The 16,424-nt window shown below is 38.7% G+C and overlaps 1 protein-coding gene across 2 annotated transcripts in view; it reads left to right on the top strand.

Annotated features, from left to right (window-relative positions):
* LOC131425295 (guanylate cyclase soluble subunit beta-1) overlaps nucleotides 1-16,424 on the top strand; it is a 76,548-nt gene that overhangs the window by 10,212 nt on the left and 49,912 nt on the right. The gene's annotated exons all lie outside the window — the stretch shown is intronic.

The raw sequence follows: 16,424 nt of genomic DNA, 5'->3' as shown, positions 1-16,424 counted from the left end.
CAATTACGTTAACGAACGAACAGAAGATAAAATATTCGCAATTTACTTCTCAAGCATTTTTGTACTGGTTGCATAGGAGAAATTCAAGCAAAACAAACGTCTTTTTCGTCAGTCAGCACTGCCCCTGCTCATTATTTAAACCTGACTCCACGAATGCTGTGCGATCTGCATGTTTTAGGTAAAACCGCTCATCCGCAGTGAAACCACTGAACCAGTTGGAATTCTATCTATGGTGATAAAAAAGAATTCTAACAGTATGTTGATTTAACTATCCAGTGTACGAAGCAGTCCAATTCACGAATGACTGTGTTGGGGTGGTTTTTTTCTAAGGTTGGAGAGATTGACCAAGATAATGAAAAAAACGAAACATCAAATCAGAAACCTGTGTGCTGTTTGTCATGCTACTTTTTTGTGGAACACTTCGTCATCCGTCCTGATCCGTGAAAGAAATTCAAAAAATGCCGAGATTAAAATTTATTTCACAATAAACTTGTCTGCGGTTTACACTCTTTTATATAGATATACGAGTATCTGTTCAATCTGTACACATTGCAGAAGGAAGTGTGCATTGCAAGGACACTAAATAGTTGAACATCTTTTCACGTGTGGAATCATTTTCTAGAATATATAAAAATTCGTGTATGACATACACGTCACTATTCGCTACTTTCTTTTTGTCGTGACGTGAAATAATTTGTGCAATACCTACACCGAATCATCCACGATCGCCATTAAACGAAACGAAGAAGGATAAACCGATTTCAACAAACTTAGGCTCGTTTGAAAGCTACTGTCCTTCCATTGATCAAGCTCGAAGATCAAATGGCTGTGACTTCTGGTTCCGGAAATATGATGGTAAAAGTGACGTAACCGACAAAACGCGTTGTTTTCTTACCGCTCAATTTTCTCAAAGGTGGCTGAACCGATTTTAACAAACTTGGGCTTATACGAAATTCACTATTGGACCATTGAATGTGTTCGCAGAGCAAATCGCTATCACTTTTAGTTCCGGACATATGATGGTATGAGTGACCGACACGATGCGTTGGTTTTCACCGTTCGATTTTCTCCGAGGTGGCTGAACCAATTTTAACAAACTTAGATTCGTTTAAAACCTACTATTGGATAATTGATTAAGTTCGAAGATCAACTAACTATCATTCCCGGTTCCGGAGATATAATGGCATGAGTGACATAATAAGTCCAGGGTTGGCGGTTCAATGCATGAGCGCTGGTCTTACAACCCAGTTGTCGTATGTTCGAGCCCCGACCTGGAAGGATTCGTAGTGTCAGTAGAATCGTAGTACCAGCCATGCAATGGTTCTGTACAATCTGAATCGGCTGCGAAGTCTGTTGAAACAGAAGGTCAAATTCCACTACAGGAATGGCTTTGGCTTTGGCTTTGACGTAATAAGTGAATTTTTTCTCATTGCCTCAATCTTCTCGAAGAGAATCAACGAATTTCGATAAACTTAAGCTTGGGTTGGTTTCTACCCAAAATTAGGTAGCGGCTGGTAAGAGTGTATGGTTGAATATGTCAATTGTTTAACTACAAATGACGTTTCTATGCAAATACTCCTTACTTTAGTATGTGGCGCAATTTCAATTTTTGCCTTTCTCATATAGAAAGGCTATGCAATTTCTGTGAAAAGTAAAGGTACATATTTTTGGCGACTTCAATCAACGTAATGCGGACTTCATTTCTGACATTGAAAATGAATCAATCTTACTCCCAGTCGTTGGAGAAAACGAAACATTGCACTACTTTTTCGACAAAATTTCTAATTTTAGCCTACATCAAGTAAACTCCGTAAAAAATCAACAAAATGCATATTTAGACCTTCTTTTCACAAATTGCACAGAAGACTTTTGTGTGAACGCATCAAACCTGCCATTATGGAAAAATGAAGCATTTCACACCGCAATTGAATATTCATTATTTACACACAATGCATCCCTTCCCTACGACTTGGAATATGAGGAAGTGCCGGAATACAATAAAATTTACAATAAAAAAAAAACAATAAAATTGACTTTGAAGAAGTCAAGTGTAGACTAAGTATAATAAACTGGAGGAACATACTGAGCACAGAAGGAAATGTCGACGTCGAAGTAAACAAATTCTATCACATTATAAACAAAATATTATCCGAAACTTTGCCCATGAAAAGAAGAAGAAAAAATCATAACAGCAAATTACCTGTATGGTTCAATTCACAACTAAAACATTTGAAAAATAGGAAACAAAAAGCACACAAAACTTACAAACAAGAAAAAAGTGACGCTCATCTTCAAAATTACTTAAATCTATGCAATCAACTCAAAATAGCCATTAACACAGCACACGAAGAATACAACCGCAAAATTGAAAACGAAATAAAGACTTGCCCTAAGAACTTTTTTAACTACACAAAAACTAAACTAAAAAGCAACAATTTTCCATCTCAAATGCACCTCGACGAACATGTAGGGAAAAATAGTACAGAAATCTGCAATCAATTTGCAAATTTTTTCCAGGAAGTATATACATCTTATTCAGAAACTGACCGTGACCGTGAATACTTCTCTTACATACCTGCATTTTCTAGCTCCATCTCTGTAAACTATCTATCAGAACATGACATTTCGAGAGCACTGAAAAACTTAGACGCCTCAAAAGGGCCTGGACCTGACAGTATACCACCAATATTTTTAAAAAATCTTGCTGAAGAACTTACACTACCACTACAACTAATTTTTAACTTATCACTTAATAAATGTACTTTTCCCAAAGCATGGAAATCTTCCTTTCTTGTACCAATATTTAAATCTGGTGCAAAATCTAACATTCGGAACTACCGTGGAATAGCCATTATCTCATGCATTCCAAAATTATTTGAAAAAATTGTAAACGAAAAACTTTTTCATCAACTTAAAAATGTAATAACAAACAAACAACATGGCTTTTTTAAAGGCCGCTCAACTACAACAAATCTTTTAGAATTTATGACATTCACTCTGAATGCAATGGACGCCGGCAACTACGTAGAAACTCTTTACACTGACTTTAGCAAAGCCTTCGACCGTATTGACATACCTTTACTTCTACACAAACTACAAAAATATGGCATAAAACATACTCTTCTGGAATGGCTCAAATCATACTTAACGAATCGTGTACAGGTAGTCCGCTTCCAAAACATTCTGTCTGAACCAATTAATGTAACATCTGGCGTACCTCAGGGTTCTCACTTAGGGCCTCTCCTTTTCATTTTACATATAAACGACATTTCCTTCATACTCAAAAATCTGAAAGTGCTTATATATGCAGACGACATGAAACTCTTCATGGAAATTAAAAATATCAACGACGCTGTAATATTCCAGAACGAAATCAATCTATTCCACATTTGGTGCTGCAAAAGTCTACTCCAACTCAATGTAAAAAAATGTAACTCAATAACTTTCAGTAGGAAAAATGAAACTATACCCACAAACATACATCTAGGAAATCAGCTTGTAGAAAAATGTAAAATTGTAAGAGATTTAGGCGTAATCTTAGACTCCAAGCTCACTTTTGTGGAACACTACAATACCATAATCAATAAAGCAAATAGCATGCTGGGCTTTATTAAACGCTTCAGTCATAACTTTCTGGACCCATACACAATAAAATTATTATACACTACATATGTCAGACCTATTTTGGAATATTGCAGCCTAGTATGGAATCCATATAATATTATTCACGAAGAACGCATCGAATCTATTCAAAAACAATTTCTTTTATATGCACTTCGTAAATTAAACTGGACAGCATTTCCTCTACCATCATATGAAGCACGCTGCATGCTCATCAATATACAAACACTTAAAGAACGCCGCGACCTTGCAATGCTTTATTTTATCAGCGACATTATTTCTCAACGCATTCAATCACCTTCTTTATTATCGCAACTAAATTTTTATACACCTAGCCGTCAATTACGAACCAGGAAATTATTTTCAGAAAGAAACACTAGAACAAATTATGCAAAATACAGTCCAGTCAATCGAATAATGCGCCATTACAATCAATACTGCGAACATCTTGACCTTACTATGTCAAAAAATCAAATCAAATCTCAGCTTTGTCGTAGAAATAATGCGTAGTATGTAAGTGAACATTGTAAACAATTTATATGTAGTCTACATTTGCATGACGAAATAAATAAATTCAATAAATTCAGAAAACCGACTTTACAACCGAGGCCCGGAGAGCTGAGTGTCATATACCTTTCATTTATGACTTCTGGTCAGTCAGTAATTTTTACTTTTTTCGGTATTTTAACGATATCAAACTAACTAGAGATTATAAGAGGAGAAATAATATGAAATCATAGAGCCATAGTACTCAAGGAAGAGCAAGGATGTGAAGAATAAAGTGCGGAAAAGTGAAACGTGACAAGGGCCATTTAAGTAAGCAGAAGGCTTCTCGTATCTAAACTTTTACCTTCTACCAGAGGAGTCGAACTTAGGCATCTTAAAGATACGAGTCATCCGAGTCTCTGATATGTCAGAAAGTAAAGGCAAAGGTCGTTTGCCATTTACTGTCCGAACCGGCAAAAGTAAAGTTACGAGAAGTTGTCACATTCTGCCCACGACGGTTTCTCACACAACGTGTTTCATTGTGTTGATATTTTCTCATCTCTATACAGTTAGTTATAACACCGAAATGGAAGATTTGTCCGAAACTATTGCTTGAGTGCCTGGAGTTGTAGCGTATGGCTATGCGTCCCAGGGTGCAAGCGGCGCACGGACAGCGCTCCATTCATCGCTGTGTGTGATGGAATCCCATCAAATTTTTTTTTTACTTTTTACTTTTTTTACCATTCGACTCAGTTCGTCAATATCACAAAATGTCTGTGTGTATTTATGTATGTGTGTATGTGACAACTAATGTCACTCAATTTTCTCAGAGATTACTAAACCGATTTTCACAAACTCAGATTCAAATGAAAGGTGTCATGGTTCTCGACCCGACTTCCGGTTCCGGAATTACACGGTGATATGTACCAAAAAAGGAAAAAAATAGTCACACATTTCTTAGAGAAGGCTGAACCGACTTTCACACACTTAGATTCAAATAAAACGTCTTATGGCCTCATACAATTTTCTTGAATTTCATTTCGATCCGACTTCTGGTTCCGGAATTACAAGGAAATATGTGCAAATTTATAGCAAAAAGCGCACTCCATTGTTCGGAAATTTCTTAACCAATTAACACAAACTAAGAAGCAAATAAAAGGTCTCAAAATTCTTTAACAAGTCTCCGAAATGTTGATTCACTTCTGGTTCCGGTATTACAGTGGGATTAGTAAAATTTTTTAATTTCATGAGTATTTTTTCAGAAGCGATGGTGAAACAAGGGGCCGTATGAATAAAATGTAGTAAAGTCTGTTGTTTGTAGTATCTTCTCAAAAACAAAGTCCACAGAGTATAACGAGGTTTGGTATGAATAAGAAACAAGTTCGAACATGTAGTTAATGCTACTTCCGAATTTGAGCATTTACTGCATACCGTATCGACCCAGAGCCGGAAAAGCTGACATAAGCATGCACAAAGCAAGAAACGTACTTACATCTGTAAAAATGCCACTTTTTTAATTTATGTACTTCACTTTATCAGCAAACACAGCACCTACCGAAAACTTGTAGTAAATACTACAGTTTGTAGCATGTTTTGACAGAAACGTAATCCACACGTAGCATTTACTACCGAAATTCAAGCATGCTACGTTTTATTCATACGGCCCAAGGTGTCATTTTCATAAAACTTACTGCTAAATTCATCTAGTTTGCAGATATTGTTAGTTAGTGATTATAGAAAAATAACTTGGGACTACTAGTCCCCGGTTTCCGCTTCCGGAAGCACTGATAATAGTGTATGTAGAATGTGTAAAACGGGCCCTTATTACGAGTATCACTACACGGTGAAAACCAAGTGAAGTGATTTTTACCTTATTATCGGTGTCACTTCACGGTGAAAACGAAGTGAAGTGAATGTAGGTCTTTATCACGAAAGTCGCTTCAGAGAAAAAAGTAATTACTTAGATGAGCTTGTTGTTATTACGAACATCAAACCACCAAAATTTTGTTGGAAAAAATAATATTTTTCACGGCAGTGATTAATTCACTGAGCGTGATACCGGTAATATGTGAAATCAAGTGAAGTGATATGTGAGTGAAGTGTAAGTGGAAGTGGAAGTGAAAACGGTAATAAGGGCCACGGAACTGACTTCGATTTCTCAGCAACGGTTAAGCCAATTTTCACGAATCATGATTCAAATTAAAACTCTTATTGTTTTTCAATATACTGTGTAATTTCATCCAGATCCGACTTCCGGTTCCGAAATTATAGGGCGATGACTGTCAAAACATTAAAATCGTTATTCAAAATGACGATGCAAAACCGGTACACGTCCATACGTGCTGGTACTAAAGAAGAAGAAAACACCACCGGCTTTGATGTGTTCGCAGCGCGCTTTGTTCAATCTCATTAGAATCTATATTTTTCAGGTGAAAAAAATGTAAATTATGTAAACTTGCAAATATTTTATTCAATTTGTACCTACTTGTTAGTGTTATTACAAAATCATCGATTTCCAGAAACAGGCTAAAATAAAAGTTCCTATAGACTCATAGGTTGCTATTTAATTTCATCCTGGTCCGACTTCCGATTCCAGATCTATAGAGTAAAGTGTGTTTAATCATTTAGTGCGACGATGCAAAATAAAGAAAAAATCTTATTAACTTGACATAACTGTTTACAAATTGAAAAAGTTATGTCGGTATTCACTAAAATTCTTATTAAGTTTCTTATCTAAAAAACATTCTTCGCAGAATCTTCTAATGATATTTTTTTATATATAAGTATTATGAGAAAGCCATCGGTGGATTAAAAAAGCCTTTTCTCTAGCAAAGGTTTTCATCGTGAATATCAACTGATGTACTAAACATAATAACATTAATAGCATTGATATTCACCAAACACCAAGAAAGAAAAACTCATGATGCGTGATGGCTTTTCTCGTGCTCTGACAGCGGTTGAGATGTAGTGAACGACATATCAGTCTTGTTGTTCAACTGAATGGGTATAAAAGATGAAACATGGTCACAGTTCAATGCCTCAGACCGAACAGGACGTTACGAATCTGGTCTTATGCAACTAGTTACTAATTAGATAAAGTGAAACCGACATCAACTCTCGTGAGCTATGTAGTATCTCTGTTAAATTTCGAATCCTTTTCCGTAAGAATCATCTTACTAAACGAAAGGCCATCTCTACCCAACCCCACCCGTTTAACTACGAGACAGTTCGATCTGAAGGTATAAAATTATTGATCAAAATCTTTCTGTAACAGTCTCTTTTAAAGATTACTGTCTAGCGACAAATTCAAAGGTTTTGCGATGTTGAACTTCATTTCATTCAAATAATCTACAGTAATCTTATTGATTTCTGTTCCATGGTTAACTCAAAATTCATTCCCACCTAAATCTGTTAATGGTAATGATAATCGCTTTCTAACAAGTTACCCGTCTCTGTTTGGAACGAAGGATATGTATCTCTGGTTGAACTCTTCAACCTTCAGTGCGTACTGAATGATTTTTAAACTGACTCTAGTACTGCTGTTTGAAAAGTTTTAAACACTCTCCGGAGAAATAAACATTCAGCGCATCAAGTTTTTGTCTATTTGTTTTCGTCTGAATACTCAATTGCACAACAAACCAGCACACACTGAAGAGTGGAGAAGAATACCATCATGCACGTGCATATCTTCTGTTGAGATCTACTGTGAATGATTTGAATAAGAGGATAAAACGATTGCTCTGAATACTTTGCGATAATGTAAAGATGAGCTTCCATAGGTTGTAAATATTTATTTTAAAGGGAGAAGAAAGCATATCACTTCCGTCAATATTATTTCACCTAATTAAGAACGATTTATCATAGCTCTCTTAGAAACGTTACGTGGAAATCTGAAACGTTTTGCAGAAAAAAAATTACATTGAATATTATACAGTTTGACACGGGGGCAGAATGTGCCTCATCAAATATCAACTCATCCTCGAAGAACTATTTTCATTGAGCTGTCGTGTGGCTGGCATCTCAATAAGATACCCAGCTCATTCTCTGAACCCCGTTTTCGATGCATCTCAGTAACTTTCCTTTTGACGACATCATGGGCGGAGATTTGGAAGTATGATCTAATCTTTTGAATAAAAGAGTAATCAAATCTATAGTCTGAGTATTACTCCGAAATCAAATGTAGAGTCTTTTTATTCCCACAAAAATCACGGTAATTTTACTCTGAACAAAAATCAATTTAATTGCGAATATCACACCTATTTAAGTGACAGTATGAATAAAGTATGAATGACACTATATAGATAATAACAATTGTTTTCATATCCTCCAAAAATCGCGTGGAAGGAACGCTGAAAAATGACATGGTAATTGTATTTTTTTTAATTTTTTGTGTTGATGGATACGTTTTGTTCATATTTATCAGTTTTACTCCATATGGCGTGAATCTACAGATACTTGCTATTTTTTTCTGGGAAAGTACACTCAAAATCAGTTTACGGATATGAATATATTTCATGTATGCTTGCATTCTACTGCAGCAGTCGACATGTAAAATCAGATACAAATATTTGCTCATCAACTTTTAATTCGGTTAAATTAGAAGCCCCATAGATAGTTGAATTCGCGATAAACTGTACGGCTGTTAGTTCAACATTTGAAGAATAAATAAGTCAGTGATTTGCATCCTGTTTAGGTGAGTTTTGATGGTAAGAATTTTTTACTAAATTCCTAAAAGTATTTTTTTTTTTTGGGGCTTATATCTTGCAATTAATCCAGGAAAGGCAAGAATGGTTTTAATTCGAAAAATAAACCCTTCTCAATCAACCTAGTGGTGTTATAAAGTCTTTCTCTTACCATTTAAATTGTCTTATACCAAAAATTAATTAAATAGAATAGAATCGGCTGTTACTATTGTGAGTATATCGAATAAGCTAATTGTAGCCTAAGTATTACAAAATCTCCGAGAAATTTTTGCGAATTAGAAAACACTGGGATTTGTCGGTTATGTCATATATAAGAGTACATTTGCTAAACCAGCCTAAATTTATTGAAATTCGTTGAGCCCTCTTTGAAAAAAAATTACTTTCGAAAAATGGTCAAATTATACCTTTATATCTCCGAAACCGGAAGGGATAACCGTTTATTCTTTGAGTTTGAGCAATTACTCAATAACATCTCTTAAACTAGCCTAAGCATGTAGAAATCGGTTTTTACATTTTCAAAAAATTTATACAGATGAGAAAAAAGTGTGTTTTTTCGGTTAGACCACTTATACCTTCGTATCTCTGGAACCGGAAGTGACAGGATATTCGAACATGATCAATGCCTCAGTAGTAGCTATCAACCGAACCTAGGCCTGTTAAAATTGGCTAAGCCATCTCTGAGAAAATTGAGAAGGAAAAACAACGCGTTTTGTTGGTTTCTTACCTTACCTAACAGCTATAGGCCTGGGATGTCCTTTGCTGTATCAAGCATACGTCTCCACATAACTCGGTCCATGGCTGCTCGTCACCAGCCACTCAAGGCACGGATGCTTCTGAGATCACCCTCCACTTGATCGATCCACCTTGCTCGCTGCGCTCCTCTTCTTCTTGTACCAGTCGGATTAGATTCAAGAACCATTTTCACTGGGCTGTCGTCCGACATCCTTATGACATGCCCAGCGTAGTGTTTCTTCTCTAGAGCCTCTTCCTCTCATGTATTTGTTTTTGATGCATTTATGGCCAGTCCGATACGCCTAGCTTCAGCTTTCAGTCCAATGTAGGTTTCCGTCATCTTCTCAAGGTTACGTGTCACAATATCAATATCGTCAGCGAAACCAAAAAGTTGTACGGACTTTCGGAAGATCGTGCCACTCGTGTCGGTCCTCGCTCTTCGAATCACACCTATATATTGCAATATTGAACAAGATACAAGAAAGTCCATCACCTTGACGTAGCCTTCTCCGAGATTCGAAGGGACTCGAGAGCGTCCCAGATACTCGGACGTAGCACATCACTCTATCCATCGTTGCTTTGACCAATCGCGTCAGTTTATCCGGGAAACCGCATTCGTGCATTATCTGCCATAGCTGTTCTCGATCGATTGTGTCGTATGCCGCATTGAAGTCAATGAATAGGTGATGCGTGGGTACGTTGTATTCACGACACTTCTGGAGTACTTGTCCTATCGCGAATATGTGATCCGTAGTGGCGCGGGTTCCAGTAAATCCCGCTTGATACGGCCCTACGAATTCCTTAGCTATTGGTGATAGACGACGGCAAAGGATTTGGGAGAGTACCTTGTAGGCGGCGTTCAGCAAAGTGATTGCGCGGTAATTGCAACAGTCGAGCTTATCGCCCTTTTTGTAGACGGGACATACCACTCCATCCATCCATTCCTGCGGTAGAATCTCCTCCTCCCAAATCCTAGAAATCATCCAGTGCAGCACTCTAGCCAGTGCCTCTCCTCCATGTTTGAGCAGCTCGCCTTGCAACTGGGCATTGCCCGCGGCTTTGTTGTTCCTCAGCTTGCCGATCTCCTCACTTATCTCCGACAGATCGGGGGCTGGGAATCTTTCGTCGGCTGTGCGTGCACTCAGATTGATTCCTGTACCGATCTCTGTATCTTGTGCTTCGCCATTAAGATGCTCGCCATAGTACTGCTTCCACCTGTCAATCACCTCACGTTCGTTCGTGAGAAGGTTACCACTGGTATCTCTGCACATTTCGGCCTGTGGCGTGTAGCCTCTACGTGAGCGGTTCACCTTCTCATAGAACTTTCGTGTGTCATTTGCGCGGTACAGCTGTTCCATCGCTTCGCGATCTTGGTCTTCTTGGTGGCGCTTTTTCTTCCGGAAACCGTGTTCTGTCTGTTCCGCGCCTGTCTATATCGTTCCTCGTTCGCTCTAGTGCGGTGTTGCAGCATCCTCGCCCTTACTGCATTCTTCTCTTCGACCAACTGCTGACATTCGCCGTCAAACCAGTCATTTCCTCGATTCGATAACCTCGTACCTAGAACGGCTGTAGCTGTGCTACTCACGGCGGACCTTATATTCCTCCAGCCGTCTTCAAGAGTCGCCGCGCCAAGCTGCTCTTCCGTTGGTAGCACTAGCTCCAGTTGTTGCGCGTATTCCTCTGCAGTACGAATGCTACGTAGCTGCTCGAGATTGAGTCCCGGCGTTCCTGTGCGACGAGTATTGTGCACCGTCGATAGTTTTGAGCGCATACAAACCGCGAGAAGGTAGTGGTCAGAATCAATATTGGCACTGCGGTAGGTGCGGACTTTGATGACGTCAGAGATGAATCGCCCGTCGATGAGAACGTGGTTGATTTGATTTTCCGTATGTTGATCGGGTGATCTCCAGGTGGCTTTGTGGATATCTTTGCGGGGGAAGAAGTTGCTTCGAACTACCATTCCTCGGGAGGCTGCAAAGTTTACGCATCGTTGACCATTGTCGTTTGTTACCGCGTGTAGGCTCTTCAGCCCGATCACGGGTCTGTACATTGCCTCCCAGTCTACCTGAGCATTCATGTCGCCGATGACGAGTTTTACATTCCGCCGTGGGCAGCTGTCGTATGTTTGTTCCAGCTGCGCGTACAATACTTCCTTCTCGTCATCGGGTCTCGTCTCATGTGGGCAGTGCACGTATGATGCTGTAATTGAAGAAACGGCTGATGATGCTGTAATTGAAGAAACGGCCCTTGATCTTCAATACGCACATTCTATCACTGATTGGCTGCCACCCAATCACGCGCTGGCGCATCTTGCCCAACACTACATATCCCGTTCCTAGAACGTTGGTTGTCCCACAGCTCTGGTAGAAGGTAGCCGCTCGATGCCCACTTTTCCACACCTTCTGTTCCGTCCAACAAAGTTTCTGCAGTGCTACGACATCGAAGTCGCGGATTTGAAGCTCATCATGCAGCATTCGGTCGTATCCTGGGAAGCCAAGCGATTTGCAGTTCCATGTGCCAAGCTTTCAATCGTAGTCCTTATTTCGTCGCGTAGGTCTTTGCCAATTATTCCGAGTCGTGTTTATATCCTGATTATTCATAACAAGTGTTTTCCGGGCGGCTTGTTAGGCCTGCACCTGTCTCGCCGGAGGGCCATCGTTTCAGCATTGTTTAGAGTCCCACACTGACACAAGGACGGTAATCAGCCGCTCCTAACATGGAGAACAGACGCTGTTTCGAGCCGCCCCAACATGGGGAACAGACGCTCGGGTAGGCTCGCTCTCTGTGAAGAGAAGGCAAGCCCCCCCCCCCCTTCCCTGTCAGCATACGACCAAGGTCCCACCGGGGTTGGTTACTCGATCTTTCCTATGGTTTCTCGTACCCCAGCCGGCACCGCGGGAAGGTAGGGATAGGAGTTACTGGACAAGAGACTAAGAACCACATTGGGGCCTGAATTGCGCATTGTCCAGTCGTTTACCAACCAGCGTTTTCTTCATACTTTTAAGAAAAAATACGGATAAAATTATTCGTCACGGTTTCGAAGGAATTATCGATTTTTTCCTGTAACACGGCTCATTAGGCGGCGCACACCTTCTTCTTCCATCGTTTTAGCTATCTTATTCCACCAGGTCGTCATCTGATTGAAGTCTTCGACAACCTTTCCCTTTGCCTTGAGTTTCCTCTTCATGATTGCCCAGTATTTCTCAATAGGGCGGAACTGGGGGCAGCTGGGTGGGTTAAGGTTTTTCGGAACAAACTGGACCCCTTTCTCTGCATACCATTGTTGAACGACTTTACTGTAATGTCAGCTTGCCAAATCTGGTCAAAACATTACAGGATGGTCGTGGGATTAGAATTCCTCTTAATCGTCTTCAAAATCTTACCACGCAGTTTCCGGTCGACGGTTCCACTCCGGCGATTGGCTTGAGGCTTCCGAATCGTCGTCAATGTTTCCTTACACCTTTTGATTTCTGGTATTTTTGGGCAATTTCAGCTGTTTAGCTAGCCTAGATGTAGACCACAATGGATTTTCCAAATAACTGTGCACAATTTTTTCCTTACTTTTGGCTTCCATGTTGATTGTTTACAAAGTACAGTCGATTTGCGGAATGTCAAAAATCATACGTGAAACTGACAAAATTTCCGATACGTGGCCGCCAAGAACTTCCAAATCCGTCCACCAGGAGCGCCACAATATGAGCAAAAGTTTGTTCCAATTTTAAATGAAGCAAGCTTTATACACCTTAATTCTGAATAACTACGCATTCATATTTCGATCGAATCCTAGCAACCTAGGTAGTGTTATTATTAATACCGTTTTCGTTTTTGAACCTAGACGCGGGCGACTCTGACTCCGAGTAAAACGAAGCGCCCTAAACAACAACTCATGAAAAAAGAAAAAAATAAACAAACTTGCATGGATGCGTGGTGCGATCCGAGAAAATTTTCAGAGCGAAACTACGCGATTGGAGTCCGATCTAGAGCGACCGCAGGTTGCTAAAACAAACATATCAAACGTTGTTTGGGCGACTCTGGCTCAGCTTTCGGGCTGCTCTGATCAATAAACGAAAACGGTATAACACAAATGAAATACAATCGAATAATCGTGATAATCGCATAAGTGACATAAAGGACAAATCGTATTTTTGTTTCTTCCCGTACAATTTTTCAGAAAGTGACCTATGATCAAGTTCAAATGCATTATTGCTGATACTTTTGGTTTCGGGATGTTGTCGAATAAGCGACATAAGCGCTGAAGCACACTGTTATGAACTACTCTAATCAGTCTGAATGAATTTGTTCCCAAAATCAGCCCAAATTTTTGTTAGAAAATATCTTAATGAAAAAAGAAAGAAAGGTATTATCACACCACTAAATGAATTAGGAAAAGTTTTTCTTTCTTTTTGGTTTACTACTCGTCTAGAGATAAATTACAAAAATGTTTACGCAATGGAGTTTTTCGCTTGAGAACGCTACACCAAAGTAACACCGACTAGTGTTATTACAGTTTGGGTATAATTAGAGTATCTGTCATTCTGTCCTACATGGCTGAGGCACCAGAGAAAGATGAAAATACTATGCGATAAATTTGTTACCTATCATCGGGAGCAGCATTTTTTTCTGCAAGGAATTTATCCAAAAAGAAATCGGTACACTTGAACAGGTTAATGAATCACTAGTAGCGATATATTTTTCGCTTGCTTTCCATGAATTGTGCAGGGTAAGGAATTTACCGCAACAGCTTGCAGTCAGGGCAAGTACGCTAGAGGGCACTGTGTGAGTTTGCAAGCAGACAATTTAGCAAAGCAATAGTGAAAGGGCAAAGTTCACTAAACTCTGAGGCGGAACTTGAACTTCTGTTTCGATAAACCTAGGTGTTTATAAAGTCTGTACTTATTTTCGGTGATAGAGGCAAAAATATCAAGATCTGCTCAGACCAAGTTTTATTCAAAAAATGAAATTCTTGGTTCAAACACCAACAAGTCAGTTGGTTTTAGATGATGGATTATGTTGCATTTCACTGAGTAGCTACAGAAAAATATAGCTTATTGATGCTGGAAAATTGAAGATTGTATCAATTTCAAGCAAAACCCGAAACTCTAATGAGAGGACGCTAAACGCAAAAACTGCTCGGTTGTGAGGACAAAATATTTCCTAGATTCATTGTTGGATTTACCAGCGAATCTGTCACGTCTCTGGTATCCATTACATTTTCTAATTCAATATTCCTTTCAAATGCAAATTACTCGTAATTAATGCAAATGGGGGTTTTTAATGCTTCGTTGACGTCAACGTCGGAAGCTCACGAGGAGACACTACGTATTAGCACATCGGGTAATCACGCTGCTCTTTGTTGTGATAAGGTTAGATTAGCAGATTATTTAAATTATGGTATAGTTTACCTTCTTTCTTATCCCTTCTTTATGACTTCTATAATTAAATTCAAACGAAATCATTAATACCAATAGCGCTTAAAACGGTGATTGTTCGTTACTGACAGTCCGATAAACCAGTAAAAGAATTAAACAAAGAATGTAAGAAGATATCCACGAATGTCACATTGATTGGTATTGCGTTACACTTGCAATGAACTTGACTACAGTTACCGGTTTGAAGTTATGTATTAAACAGTCTAGTATTGTCGAATTGGTCTACATTTTCTCCATATAATTAAATAATCAGCCTAGAAGTAAGTCTCTAGTTTAAAATTTATGAATCATAAAATTTATCTCACCAAAGGAAACATGTTCCTGAGGGGCGGAACGTGATGATTAGGCTTATGTTTAATGCATCCCAAATGGGCACACAAAGTCTACCAGTGTTAAAAATGTTTTTCCTTTTACTATGTAGCTACTCTCAACTCAAAATAATGTGGTAAACCTTTTTCCGATTCCCCAAAGGCGTTTGATATTCCTGTGAGGTGATCCTGAAGACGAAAAGTGTTTTCTTTGTTTGACCAACGTCTCACTTTAGCACAAGATGTTGCACACATCCCTGACTTTTTCAATGAAGTTGTTTATGTAGGAATTTGGGCATCAATGATTTGTAAAGAAATGACATAACAGGCATTTAACCCTGTTTCTTCCTTTAAAGTTACATGTTCGGTATTTACTTCAGAAACAATAATGTGTAATTCAAGTCTTCATTAAGTAATTCAATTCCTTTGGAAACTGTCCGAGTTGCCGGTTCATTGCATAGGACGCTGGTCTCACAAGTTGTCGTAGTCCCGACCAGGAAGGATTCTTAGTGCCAGTAGGATCGTAGTTCTAGCCATGCAATACGCTAAGAATCGGTTGCGAAGTCTTTTGAAATAGAAAGGCCAAATTCTACAAAAGGAATGTAATGCCAAGAATTTTATTTTAGAAACCGGGAATTTGTAGTCATTGTTTAGCCATCATTGAACATGACCTACAAATTTCAGATTTCAGCTCAATTTTAAAGATTGTTTTACGATTTCTACACTGTTTCTTTCAAAGACCGTTTGAAATTTTTAACATATCCGTGTCACTCCGGAACCAGAAGTCGAATCCGAATAAAGTTCAATGGAACCTATAGGACCAAAGCAGCTTTTATTAGGGTGAAAATTTATTAAAATTGGTATAGTAATCTCTAAGAAAAACAAGACATTATTTGTAGCAACACACACAGATATTGTTCAATTCAACGAACTGATTCGTATGATTTATAACGCTGTATTTAAAACGTATTTTCAATAGTCGAATTTTCAAGTCATTGCATAACCTTCCTATTTGAGAAAGAAAACAAATTGTAAAAATCGTACAAAAATTGCTATCCCGATCTTGATAACAGAAACCGAGAGTAAGTGAAATAAAAAAATTCTACAAGTTTTTGTCTGATGTAAAAACATGTAGAAAAACCTGT

Source organism: Malaya genurostris, chromosome 1 (assembly GCF_030247185.1).
Source record: "Malaya genurostris strain Urasoe2022 chromosome 1, Malgen_1.1, whole genome shotgun sequence".
NCBI lineage: Eukaryota > Metazoa > Arthropoda > Insecta > Diptera > Culicidae > Malaya > Malaya genurostris.
This window is presented reverse-complemented; position numbering and strand designations above follow the sequence as displayed.